The sequence below is a fragment of the Cottoperca gobio genome, chromosome 16 (assembly GCF_900634415.1).
Source record: "Cottoperca gobio chromosome 16, fCotGob3.1, whole genome shotgun sequence".
Classification (NCBI taxonomy): Eukaryota; Metazoa; Chordata; class Actinopteri; order Perciformes; family Bovichtidae; genus Cottoperca; species Cottoperca gobio.
In genome coordinates, this window is record NC_041370.1 from 7,825,838 (window position 1) to 7,840,664 (window position 14,827).

The 14,827-nt window shown below is 41.9% G+C and overlaps 1 protein-coding gene across 1 annotated transcript in view; it reads right to left on the reverse strand.

Moving 5' to 3' along the window:
* The window catches only part of rftn1b (raftlin, lipid raft linker 1b), a 90,070-nt gene that overhangs the window by 62,083 nt on the left and 13,160 nt on the right, over nucleotides 1–14,827 (reverse strand). The window lies entirely within an intron of this gene.

The window sequence follows — 14,827 nt, forward strand, 5'->3', positions numbered from 1 at the left end:
ACTTTCTTGCACACACTCTCTCTGTGCCTTCACACCTCCTGCGCTCTCCCACCTCAAATTCACACAGTAACACTCAGACTGATGGAATCACACCTGCATGTGGAGCAGAACAGTCTGCTCCTGTTCACTTCCCAGATGCTGCGAGTGGACATGATGACACTTGCTGCGCTAATAATGTAGAACTGAACTGTTGCCAGAGGTTGAATCCCAAGGCTATGAAGTGCTTTTATTAAACAGGTTTAACCCTCAATGTTACACTAAAAAACAAAAAATAATCATGTTTTCAATTCATAGTAGGACTTGTATTGATTTTCATATCAGTATGACATTCGAGAAAAGGACACCAGAACAAAATCATTGACAGAATGAAAATGAAGTTGTGGGTTGATATCGAATTTAACAACTTTCTTATGACCTTTGCTTATAATAAACAGTGAGGTGTCACTATTAGAACATATATATATATATATATATATATATATATATATATATATATATATATATATATATATATGTATATACATATATTAGGCCTCTAATTTCTACCATGCATTTCTAAGATTTACGCTGGTGTGACCTTAACTCTACTTCACAAATGTGTCAAGACTGCAACAAAGTTTGTTTTCCTCCTCCAAATCCCTTGTGATGCTGACAACTCACAGATCCATATTGCCAGCTTACCATTAGGGTAATGGGCAAGAATTGGTTTGGAGTGGGGGGGGAAAAAAGAGGAGGAAAATAGGAACTGGAAAATTGGTTGCCCTGAAAACAAATTCAAAAAGCAAACTTGTGACCGGAGGAGCAAGGAAAAGCGAATGAGACACGCTTCTTTGCTCCTCCAACAACTCCTGCTAAGATGCCCTTGAGCAAGGTGCTTAACGGCCGACTGCTCAGATGGAGCTGCTGACTGGCACCAGACTGTGGTTGTACTGGGCAGCTCCCAGGTCTTAATGTCTGTAACTGAGCGAGTGTGAAGGGCGTTGCTGAATAAGAGCACAAAGCAGAGCTTTTCTGGGTAAATAAAGATAAAAACAAATAGACTGGATGGCCGGCTAAATGCTAATGCAATTTCTTTCTCTTTGTCTAGACAGAGCATTTAGGCGGCCTGGGCAAATTTCTAAATACATATGCATCTCTCAATCTGTGTCCAGAGCTCCGGCGGAAGCTTTTAGTGGAGATGGGGGGGGGTGGGGGGTGCCGAACAAGCCAAATTCATCTACTGTTCCCCTCTCTAAATGACTGAAACATTGCATTTTGAAGACACTAAATGAAAAGGCGCCGGATGTCTTGTTAGAGGAAAACTACCTGTAATTTGTTCAGCCAATAAAAAAGTATATATATAGAAAGAGTAAAGGTCTGTATATTTTCCCGCTGTTTCATTCTCTCTCTCTCTCCCTTTCTCTCAGGAATTAAAGTGCGCCTCTATCACCAGTCTTCAGGCTGACATGAGGCCCCCAGAGTGCGTTTTGTCCGCTCGACGCCACCTCCTCCGCTGACAGCCCTCAGTTGCCTGGAGACGACGCTTGAGAGACAAGCTGTGGTAAATGAGCAGGTTGCTGATCAAAGCCAAGAACAGCTCCACCACTGCGTTCTCAACAGGCGACGCTCCGGCGACGTACACCACTTTGACTTCCTCTTCTCTGCTAACTACGAGTTGCAGGCTTTTGCCATACCGTACACCCTGACATTAGCCTCCTGTCGAAATTCACATTTGAAGCATTTATTGCCGAGACATGACGGCTTGATTGTCCTTCTACAAATGCTTCTACCATTAGCATTGCAAAAGAGTGCAAATTTGAATTTTCAAACATAGGGTTCTGCGATGATTAAGTTCTGACAGGCTTGGGTTGTTTGCCATTAGATGCTTTATGCTGTGATTGTGGTGCATAATTTACTCTCCACTCTGAAGACTGCAACCAGAGCAAACAACCGGTGTTATTGTTGTAGTGTCGGAGAAGAAAATAAGTGAATTCATGAGCATTTTATACATGTTAGTGTAGACTGCCACATATGTTTATTTAAAGTGGTGGGTGTTATGGCAGGTGTACATATTAGTAAGAAGTTTTCAGGTCCTTTTTCTAAAGTAGCAAACCACAATGTAAAACTTGTCCCTTCCATCCAGTCCTACTAACAACCTGTACTTTACACCACATGCTGCTGCCATCCTACTTTAATCACATTGCATAGCTAAATAGAGCAAGTTGTAGTTTTAAATACATATAATTAGATTGTTAGCAATATGACGTAGTTTTAACAGTAAGTTTAGCAACATCACAAACTGTTTTGGCCTAGCTAATCAAACTCAGGTATCACTAACATAACATTAGCACCTGCATTGTTTTTCTTCACAGCAAACTGCTGTGGCAAGTCAACAGAAGGTTCAACCATTATCAACTCGCAGGCAGAGACAATTAGCTGTGCATATTCATGAGAGCGGCAGCCACCCTCTCCTCTCCTCGATGATGCTGTTTACACTGGAAACAAAGGAGGAAACAGGAAGATGTAGCCTATATCTGTGTCTCAACACGAGGAGCATGAGCAGTAACTACAGCTCAGAGATGTTGTGGAGTAGATGTATAATGTTGCAACAAAGTCCCTCAGATGTGTATTTAAGTACAATACATAACAAGTGTGTGTGTTGGTGTGCAGTGATGCAATTGTGATCATATCAAGGTTTGCTTAGAGTTAACACAGGGACTGAGAAACAAACAAAGCAATGCAGACTTGGACACACACACACACACACACACACACACACACACACACACACACACTTAAAAACACTCCTACAGTCAGCTCCGAGCTCGTGACGTTCCTCCTGTTCGCTTGTTGAAATGTCTGCAGTGAACGCTGTGCTTGTCTCTTCAATTACTATGGGAAACCTGACGGGAGAAGAACCCGACATGTCACTTCTGATACTCTGCTAGCAGGAAGCTTGTCCAAACTACCTAGCTCGAAGAAGTTCAGTGTCAGTGTCGAGTGAAGGCGAGCGTGGTTGTGATCGGGAGTGTCAAAGGTAGCTTTGGGACATCGTGACTGCTGGATGTTTTGTGATCTAGATTCAAAGAAACATCTGGGAACTTGTACGTGTAAGGGCTCACCTGTCACATTAAGCTCTTTCCTCTGACATCCGAGCAAGACTTACAGGCGATGCTTTACTGTTGAGCATATAGACTACACATACACACACACACACACACACACACACACACACACACACACACACACACACACACATTGCATCACAAAAGTAAAATAACCGTTATTGGACTGCGGTATATAGACTACACATACACACACACACACACACACACACACACACACACACACACACACACACACACACACATACATACATACATACATATATATATATATACTACTACTACTAATGTGAAAATCAATTTCAAATTTCAAAATTGCAATATGGTGCAATACTTGTTAAAGGCAAAATATGTGTGAAAATACCTTTCTGAATTAAGTATTGTGGGGCTGCTGAGACTTCCTGACCACGCAATAAATCCCACCTCGTTCGTTTTAATATATGTTTCAATGAGAATAATGATACAACAATAATAATTCTCCCCATATAATGAGTCATAGAAGACTAAAAAGTGCAAATTTAACCCTCAACGTTACACTTAATATGTTTCTCCTCCAACAATCCCACCAACCAACTGTTAGCCAGCCTGTTCCACACATACGAGATGAGGAGTCGACCTAAAAATAACAACAAAGTGTGAAATGGTTTCAGGCTTGCAAATTGCTCTTGACTGTGAAACTGTACAAGGGCTCTGGTGACCTGTTTGTTGCAGAGTAGAGCAGTTTCAAGTGAAATATCCAGATACTTGTTGTTGCTGGAGTGTCTTAACACCAGCCAAGACTAAGCTCAGGATTATCTTCTCCTTTTATTCCACATCTTCAAGCTTTCAGAATAAGGGCTGACCATGAGATATTGAGGGTTGTCCCTTTTATTCAGACTATAATCCGTCATTGTATTAAATTTATGTTGCATAACACACTAGCCAAATGCTCCTGTTGTTTGCAGCAGTGGAGGGGAGTGTGCAAGGTTGAGATCAGTCGGATGGTCTCAGCAGATGGTCTGTTGATATGCCAACAATTAACATAGCTGTTGCTCATTACTAAAAAGTATTTACTACTATAGCATGTCGTCCTAATATAAAATGACTGCAAACTGGAAAATACAAGTCGTCCTCCCCGCAGCAAGGGGACTGTTTCGTCAGGAGGAGAGCGTGCCTAAAGGCTCTGGAGATAAACCTTCAGTCGGCGGCTGTGGCAGCTCAAATTTAGCTAGCACAAATCCCAGCGCCGGGGGTCACAGCGGGATGGTGACCAGCGGCCTCTGGCTCTCAACTGTATAACAAAGAAAGTTTGCTGATGCAGCGGGGAAGTTTCGATGGCTGGGTTTGATCAGCCAAGAGCCACTAACTTAAAGTCCCTCTCTGCCGCTTAGCTAAATGCTAACATCAGCATGCTAACATGCTCACAAGGACAATGCTAACAGGTAGAATGTTTACCATGGTGACGTTTAGTGTTAGCATGCTAACATCAGCTGATTAGGACTAAACACAAAATACAGCTGAGGCCGATGAGAACGTCTTTAGTTTTGCAGGTATTTGGTCAAAAACCGTATTGTACAGGCAGTATTGAAGGCAGTAAAAGTATTGAACAATTAAAAGTTAAGCGATTATCAAAGTTATTATAATTCATCCTTTTGGAACCCTGAACTTCCGTACTAAATGACATGGCAATCCATCCGCTAGTTGTTGAAATATTAACAATACAATAAGAATACATCATCTAATCCTGATTCAGACTTTGAGGTGGAGCAATATAGATGGATGCTTTTGGAATATTGAGCGTTTCCCTGGGCTGCACTGGAGGGCCCAGAGACTGAGCGTATGCTAATAGACACACAGTGCTAATCCATCACCTAGTCTCTTCAGAAGTAATTAAGTGAAATTATAGTCAGCCCCTGCACTCACACCTTTATCTCCCACCAGATGGGGACCCTGCTGAGCAACAGGTGGCCTCTTTTCATACAAACCTGCATCACACAACTGTCATTTGACTCCCCGGAAACAATGGTGAACCCGAATAGAGTCAGACAACCGGATGAAATATGAGACGGATGTGTAATCATGATGGAGTGATTGCACGTGTGCAGTATCTATTTCATAATTAACTACCTACTGTGCCTCTGTGACACCTGTCTTTTGTCTATGATTATAACAGGAGACTGAAAAATAGATGCACAGAGTTCTTGCACACAATTGGCTGGCTCACATATTTTGTTAGTTAGTTTAGAATTCATCATGTATTGTTTACAGGAGTGAAACAAAGCAAAAAACTGCACCTGCGAATAAGTGAACACTGGTTCATAAAGCATACTTAGAAGTCTTTATTTTTTTTTCAAATATTCTTTGAATTTATAATAAGAAGCTTGTTTTTATTCCCACTGAGATTTTCTTAGCTGTGCTATACTGCATGTAGTGTAGGTGACCATTGCACTTTAATTGCTCAGCAGGTGACAGCTTCTGCACAGTGTGTTTACACATATCACGCAGTATAAACTCTACCTATCAGGGGGCTATCATAAGTTGCCACAGAAGAACAGAGAATTATACTTCTATGTTGCAGCGGGCGACGGTGAACTCTGATTGCTTTTCCCTCGTCTCTCTTCCATGACTGCAAATGTATCACACCGGCAAACCGCTCTCCCACGTGGGTGTAAGTGCAATCAAACTGCAACGTGCACACAAATTGACCCTAATCAGCATGCTATTTTTTGAATGCCACCCCTTGATGTGATGGGTTGAAAACACAAGCAGGTTTGAAGCGTCTCCGTTCCCATTCAACAATGGCTTCGGGCAAATTGTTAGTCCATGCTCGCAAGAATGAAATCACATTAAAGGTCTGCGAGGCCACAGTGTGCACAGTTTGTTGAAGCATGACTCACAGTGCTGTCTAAAGATGCTGCTCTCATCAACGGAGCTCCAGAAAGAGTCAATTCAGCTTTGCTCAACAAACTTAATTTCTTACCATGTATTTCTCACCCCTTTTGACAAATACACTTGAATAAAACAGCTGTTGTTTTTGACTTATTGATACAGTGAGAGCTGCTTTTTGGAGGGTCTAGCAGAGGGGTCGGTGCAGCAGAAAGAGGCACACTACTTCTGTCATTTTTTACTAACGAGGGAAAATGCTTTTGCTTTTGAAAAATGCTCAGTTTTCAACGTCCAGAGCTGGTAGGAGGTGTTCACATAACTTCAGAAGCTCTGGAAGTCTTGGCTGGAGCTTGTAAATGCAAGAGGGAATATATTTGGCACATGGAGAAACACAACCACAACTATCTGCAAAAGGATATCTCTCATCTACGCAGAAGATCCAACACTCACAGACACTGATTAAGCAAAAAGGGTTCAAGGAAAAAAAAGGATCATTTAGTGATAGAGTACAAGAATTCTGCTTCGGATCTCCTATCAACTCAGGAATCATTTATTGGTTTATCATTTAGTGCCAATTTTAGAGATGCAGAGATTAAACGCAATGCCTCTTAATTACAGCTTTATCGCACTTCTCTATTAAGTATGTGGTGGTCCCTACAGAGGACACAGCCTGCAAAGCCAATACCACACAAAAGCAGTGTTGTGTTATCTCCTCTCTTAATGGAAAAGCTCCTGCGCATGCACTAAACCTCATCAAAGCAAACCTTTGTTTTGTTGTCAGAGTCTATTATACTGGAAAACTGAAGACTTTCATTTCACATTCAGATAACTGCTTCTGAAAAACGACACCTATTCTAACAAAATGATTGATGGCAGCTATAAAACAATGTTTTGTGAAAAGCAAAATGGTTAATATTAACATTATAAGTTGAGGACAGAAAGTGTTTGTTATTTTCAGGTAGCGACAAATTCATAGCATTTAAAAATAAATATATAACACTTTATTAAAAAAATGTGGTCGCTCCTCTACCTGTCTGTAAATTGATTTGAAAAGGACACAGAGTTTTTCAGAAGGTGCAATCTATTTAAGTTTGAGTGGCGGGGAGGCAGCTCAGAATTTCATTATCAAGCTGACAAAAACAATAGTTATTCACAGCATTCTCTTCCTCTGAAGAAAAAGTATGGAAATGTTGAGATACTTCGTCGAATACTTGTCGCTGTTGGGAGAAAAACTCATAGCTCAGATTGTGATGATTGTTTGTTTTCACTTCAGCTGAGAGATCACATTGCTCCTCTATGGGCTGAGATAAAATCATTTCACAACTACTAAAGGAATGTCAAGCATCTTTCCTCAAATCAATCCTTTCTTTACTTCATTTAGTTTGTCTGACAGTTTGTCCGCTAACTGACTTCTGAGATCTCGCGTTGAACCCTAAAAACATATTTTGCTTTGACAACACGCTGTAAACGCCCACTTGGCAGGAAGTGAGGTCAAGGATGATCTTCCTGCTCACTTCCTGCACATTCTGCTTGTGCGACCTCGCAGGCTTCTTAAGAGCACGTCTAACAATAGCTGTGACCGCGTGGAAGATCCTCTATTTTTCTCTACACACATAAATACATTTGATCCTCTTTGGGAGGTGCTATCAGGGCCGGGCTGAAGGCCAGCGGAGGTGTTTTGTTAAATTTAGATTGTTTGCTCCTCTGCTGTGGAGACCCTGATTGCATTTCAACACAATCAATACTGGCATATTGGATCTGAGTGAGATGGCAATAAGAGCCAATAAAGCTTTGAGGGGGCGCTCGGGCGTATTGTCTGTCAGGCGGGCAGAAAAACAGGCAATAAGCAGGCCGGCTGGATAAAACACAGCAGTGTACAAACACACCTAAAAACAAGACAAACCAACAAAGAGCGAGACACAGAGGTTCTGAGACTTTTCACCAAACGACATGTGTACATACAAGCCATACACAGCACACAGTTTCTATCTTGGTTTCTATCTTTCTGCCCTCCTTTTCCTCTTTCTTCAAGACACTCACACTCACTTACTCATCTAATGACGCACGCAGGTTCCCCTCCCACATGCAGAATTCATATCTCAGAAGTAAGAGCCAGAGAGCCTCAGGATGTGTTATTTCGCTGAAGCACTGGGACGGTTGATGACAAGGTCGTTCAGAAAGTGCAGGCATGACTACAATCTCAGGAACTTTGAGGGATTCTAGATTAAAATCCAAGTGCCCTTGATGATTTAGCAAATTTTAAAAAGTCTCTGAAAGTAACTTGCTGCTGTAACATCTGCTTTCTTTTTTAGTTTTTCTCTTATTCCTTGACCCTCTGACCCCGTCTTATATTCCTTTCGTCGATTGTAACACACTGGTCGAGCAGGCCTGAACAACCTGAATCAAATCATGAGGAGAATATTTTTCTGAGCGAGGGAAATTGCATTTGCTGTTACACACACACACACACACACACACACAAATACCGCGTACTGGAAACTGAGTTCAGTTAACTGCAATAACAAAACCTTCAGACACAGGAAATAGTCTGCAAAGAATACGAAGCATTACAAGGAACGCTAATCTTAAACATACTGCTGAGCGAGAGACAGGCAGGCAGGGAGGAGGGAGGGACGCAGGGAGTGAGGGAGAAAGAGGAAGGAACCAAGCTGAAATCTGCGTTTCCTGTTGCTGAAAACTTTGTCAGCATTTGCAACCGTTTGAAGCTTAACGAATGGAACCTGCTGAGCGCTGGCTCTGTCACACGCCTAAAATGCTGCTCTGTCATCTTTGTCTCAGCGAACGGTGGTTTGGCATTTTACTGCCTGACTGGCTCGAAACAAAACAAATAGCATCCACTTAGTATGCCACTAACTATGGATGGAGGCAGAAACAAGACGCAGTGACACGAGCCTGGACGGCAGCTGATGCATATTTCATGCACATTTCTAAAAGATTCCACAATTTTCCGGTAATCACATTGAATACCTTCATCAGTGTGCAAAGACCGGCCTGTTCCAAAGGAGGTCCGGGATTTTAATTCACTATTTTCCAATACATAATCACCATTTGCCCATTTTGATTTCTCACACCATCGGAAAACACATTTCCAATTCAACTCACTTCTGCCTGCATCTAATTTACAATCATGTTGGGATTTGAGCTGCGTAGCCATACCTTGGGCAGCAGGAATATAATGGAAATATAATGTAAAAACCAGATGACCGTGAATTCAGTCTTCAATGTCATTCTCCCCTTCAATAACTGCGATTCAATTCCACCTCTCAAGCTGAGGAGCCCGGGGATAAATCCCGGCTCCCCCGCCATCCAAGGACTAATCTCCCCTCGGAAAGCCACTCCAGCGTGCGGTGTTCCTGCTGACCTCCCCTGCAGCTCGGTGTTGTATCTGAGTGGAGTGACGGAGGGGAAAGGCTGCTCCTGCGTGTCACTCACCTGCCTCCACCGCTACAGCTCATATTAACAAGGGGACTCAGGGCTCTGGGGGTTTTGCATATAAATGATGTGTCTAGCTCCTGAGATGATATCAAACGATGTGTGTCTGTGTCTGTGTGTGTGTGTGTGTGTGTGTGTGTGTGTGTGTGTGTGTGTTCAGGCCTCGCATGTCTGCTCGCCGGCTTTGATGTCAAGAGTGACATCTCTATATTTCCAGTACCCCCAAACCTGCCCGCCGAGAAGACACGACGCATTGAACACGTCTTTTTATTTTTATTTATTTTTAACATTTCAAAATCACATTTAGGGAAATAAGATTCATGCCACACATCCCCGAGTCTGTTGTGCTTGTGTTTACGATGAAATGGCTTTTTTCCACACCATGTAACACAGCAACAGCAATGTGCTTTCTCAGCTCCCTGTAGGGTCATGATCTCAATATCAAGCATACTCTCCGTTTTGTTTTTTTGCGGCTCCTTCCGAGGCGAATGTGTGGTAGCAGATTGACCATGAAGCTGAATGCGTGCTTCACAATGATACAGCAACATAAGGCAACAACTCATTGGTGGGCTGACGCTGATATTCGGTGTAGAGGAGGTTTATTACCTACAGCTTTCCACCAATTTACTCTTCCTTTCATCACTGTTTGTGCAGAGAAAGCTGTGTGTTTGTTCATTAGGTGGCTGGTTATAGTAGCCTGCGGGGCCATTGTGGTGGCAGTTGCAGAAAGCTATAATCTAACACTGGCAAGAAATTATTACAAACATTATTCTCATCGCAGCCGTCATGGTGAAGTGAACTCAGCATCATGAGGGCACATTTCCCAACGAGAGGTGAAGGGAAGCAAAAACTCAGCCCTAATTTTGTCCCCAGTTAAAAATGCTGATGCAGAATATTTTCCTGCTGCTTCTCTATATTTACTTTGTTTTTTTTTGTTTTTAAAGAAAGGCTTTCTTTTGTTATGCAAAATTAGACAGTGGCAGTTATAATGATTCCTGAATTAGAAGTTAACAAAAAAACAAATCCTTGTTTCTCCAGCTTTTCATATGACAGTGTAATTGTTTTTGATGCTTCCTACTGGTAAACAGGATCAAACACATACAGATCTTATTTTGTACGTGTCACAACAACCTACAAAGTAAGTCATTAATCTAATCGTATTGCTTGTTCCTGTAACATAATGAATATTACATTACTGTTTCAATCACATAAGATAAGTTGTGATATGAAGATTTCTCTTCTGATCCTCGGGACATGGCAGGAATATCCGAGTTGAGGGTGAAGCGGACAAGAAAGAGCAACAATAACAATAAGGTCTGAATTTACGCCTGAGTTTGAAATGTGCTTTAACGTGATGCTATAATTAACATACAAGCTGCATGATCATTGTAGGGTTTAACACAAACGAGAAGACAAGACATTTACAGGATGATGGCACTTTGAATGTCCCTTCAGATGTAGCTTAATCGCAAGTAGAAAAGATCCTTAAAGACAGTAAACTAACTGGCAACATCTACCTAGAGTCAAAGTTGCTTTAAAAAATGTTTTGAATTCAATGTTTTTTTGTTAAAAGAAGATTGTGTTACTTCTTCTTTTTTTAAGTACATAGTCTTTGGCTTTAAAGGTACAATGTGGAGTTTTGGTGCAACATTTTCATGATTGATTTGTATCTTTTGTACATGCATGACACACACACATACACATTCCTGCCAATGGTTTCACACTAATCCACTGATCGACAGGTGTCGAAAGAAAAGGTACGATGTGCCGCCAAAAGGCAGGGAAGAAGAAGACTGCTAGATAAGGCCCACACATACCAAACTTACATCAGAGAACTAGCGGTGACAGAGGCCTCGCATCGCCAAAAACTTGAACACACCGCAAAGACTACAGCCAACGGCCAACCGGCAGGACACTTCTGCATCTACGTTAGAGGAAATAACTCGCCATACCAAGTAGCAGCGGCAGTCTGTATTCGTCATTCAAAAAGGGAAACCATGATTAAGCTGAACAGCAAATCACAGTGATTTCTTTCACCGACAGCAGTGCGGGACACAGCGCAAAAACTAGGGTGACACACTCTCGCCGACGGCCCGACATGGCTGACCGTCAGATGGGTGTGTCAGGGCCTTTAGCAAACATAGATGTGACCGATCCAGGTTTCTTTTGCAAGAGTTTTATGAGGGAGGAAATATTTCCAATGTGTTTGAGGTCAAGAACAGTTCATGTAAGTTTTCTGTTTAGAAGAAAACTCCACAAGTAACACAGTTCACTATTTTTGAGAAAAAGAATACGACTTTTAGTAAGTATCTTTACTATGCCAGTTTCAGCTTTGAGCTAATTGTCAGGTAAAAATGATCCGGGATTTTTGTAGCAGCTCACACTGTAAGTATCCGAATTTATGAGCTCGCCCAACATACTCTACAAGAGACTATTTTTAGATTCATAATTTTGACTGTGTCTTAAATATTTTACAGGTTTCCTGTTAGAAAAAGTCCAGCCACATGAATCATTACCTACACTTACATACCTGGTACAAGGTAATTACAGCCATGAATAACACACTAACCCTTCAACCTGAAATCTGCTGATGCAGTGAAATGATTCAGCCACTTGGGATGCAATGACAAGACTCTTGCTCTTATGGCAAATAGGCCCACACACACAAACACACACATATTTTAAGAGATGAACAACAGAGAAACATAGACAGAGGCGTACTGACAGTGACAGAGAGACGGAGTAAGAGAAAGCTGATTACAGTAAGTACCAACCCCCACCATTACAGGGAATACTTGAAGATAATAATGTGGCTGTGAGCCAAAGACACACACACACAGTTAGACAAAAGGGAGGCACCCGTCCCACACAAGGGGGGGACGGAAAAGCCCTGCCTGGCCCCCAGACGCCCACGTTCCCCGGCTCCTTCATCCATCCAGTCTAGTCAGCCTGACAAACTAATGGAGACTAATCAACTGTCAGGGCGAACACGCTGCGCACTACATCTCCCGGCTTCCCGTACCATCCCCCCCTCCTTCACCCCAGCACCCTCCCCCCCCCCCGCCGCCACCAAACTCCCTGCCACCATCATTTCTGCTAAAACTGTCATGAGCAGAAATAACAGAGTGATGACTAAATATAGCACCCTGACTCCTCCCTGGCCTAGAGCACACACACACGCAAAGACACAGAATCGTCCCTGCGCACGTTAATTCCCCATTTGCTCACCTTAATCACCTCGGTTATACATTTAACCATAATCTAATCCTAAATCCACACCCAATTTTACATTTACTTTGACCTCTAAGTAGCTATCGGCTGCTCAAAATGTGAAGTTTGCAGATGACATTACACTCTACTTTGTAAATCAATATATTTGACAGCGTCCTGCTGTAAAGGATGGAACTCAGCGTGTTTACAGGAAGTCAATCATTTAATAATAATCAGTGTAAGCACAATATTTTTGATGATTGCAACTGTCATTTAAACAGTTATCTTACTAATAGTCAAATAATAGAGTTGGATTACTCTGGGTAGCAATATGCTTTAGTCTAGTCTTGTTTTGGTTCTGCGTGAAAGCTGCAAGATGGAATGGGAGTTAACTGGAAGCACAGCAGTGTGTCTGAAAAATTAGTTGTTGTTTGCCCGGCAGTGGAAGAAGACGAAGACGGTCTACTTTATAGGAGGATCAGCAAAATGACTTTCCTGGTACGACTATCATCAGGAATATTAGATGTGTTAAAGTGCTTTGTGAGTTCATTAGTATTACACACTTAATCTGGATATTAGAGGCAAACAACCTTAAAGTAAACATACTGACTGTGTCTCATCAGTCAACCAGAACATGTTACGTATCAGCCATGCCGATTGCCTCCACATTTCTTGAGAGTCAATACATAAACATTGTTCCCTACAGTCCCAAAAATGCCGACATGTGTTGCCTTTTTTGTTGTTTTTGTTAATCACATTTCTTAAACCTACAATAACTGGGTTTTTTTGGGCCCCTTCAGGGCAGCAGAAACAAGCTGTGAACACAAGATTTACCCTTTACTAATGTGTTAGCAAGGAGTTGCTTTTTCACACATCCAGCCAGGCCCGCGTGTGGCTTGCTCGTTTTCTCTTTTTTGTTTCTGTCTTAACTTCAGAGCACCTGACTTTTAATGACCGACCATTTTGAAAGTTCACTGCCGGATAATTCGCTGTAAGTATGCTGCTGCAAATGACCCCATTCGCGTTATCACATTGTTTTCATATCATCATTTGATACAATATTGATATAAAACATTATTCTAATAAATATTGACTATAGCCGCTTTAAATAAAGTCGCTAGAATTAGATAAAGTTGTCAAAAAACGTGTTTGTGCCAATGTTTCTTAATTCATTTAACCTAAACTAACTAACCCTAACCTAAAAACCTAATCAAATATCTAAATGTAAGTTCAGAACATACAAACACACAGGAATACTCCTCAATACCAATAAACACACACACAACAAAGACCTCGGACCATTACTTTGGGTCTTGGCATCTCAGGAAGCAACACTCATAGACACCTCAGACTGAGGAGAGGAAGGAGAGGAGGGGGCTCTACTGGCTGTTTCTGTGTGTGTGTGTGTGTGTGTGTGTGTGTGTGTGTGTGTGTGTGTGTGTGTGTGTGTGTGTGTGTGTGTGTGTGTGTGTGTGTGCGTGCATCAGTGGAGGGTTGCTATCTTTTAAAAGGAAACTGATTCATTTCCATATTTTCATGCATAGCACAGGCACTCTCAGATTCTGTCAGCAACATCTTGATAGTTAACTTGTATACGTGTTCACAGCTCACCAGGCTGCTCGGAGCCAGTCATACCAGTATCCCCTCAACTGAAACACACTGAAAGTAGCGGAAACATAGTTTTGTGTGGATCAAACCTGTGAGTTGAACAAAACAGTCCCTCTATCCAGCAGGCCACCCTTTACTTTGCTTGCATCTCCTGCTAGTTGGTTAAATGTGGTTCCATACATAATTTATGGCCGCAGTCAGGATGTTTGGCTTGGACTGGGTTTGAAATTTCTATATCATTAGCACAACGTGAAAGCACGAGTGACTAATTGTGAGAAAATAAATTACAACAGAGGCTGCTATACAGGGAGCAGGCACTAATTAACACTCCATCATGATAAGAATATCCTGATGAAAGTTTCATCCAGTGTGCTGTGTTATTCCATATACATGAGTAATAGATTTATTCTGCATCTGAATCCTTAATGCTTTTATACTGGGAGCACGCAGGTATAATGGCATTTTCAGAGCGGGAGTAGACAGATTAATCACACTGGAGGTAGCATTATTTACTAAAATACCACACACATCAGAAAGAGTTGTAGATTGCAGTGCAGATCAGCTCCCTTGCAAAACTTGTGCTGCCT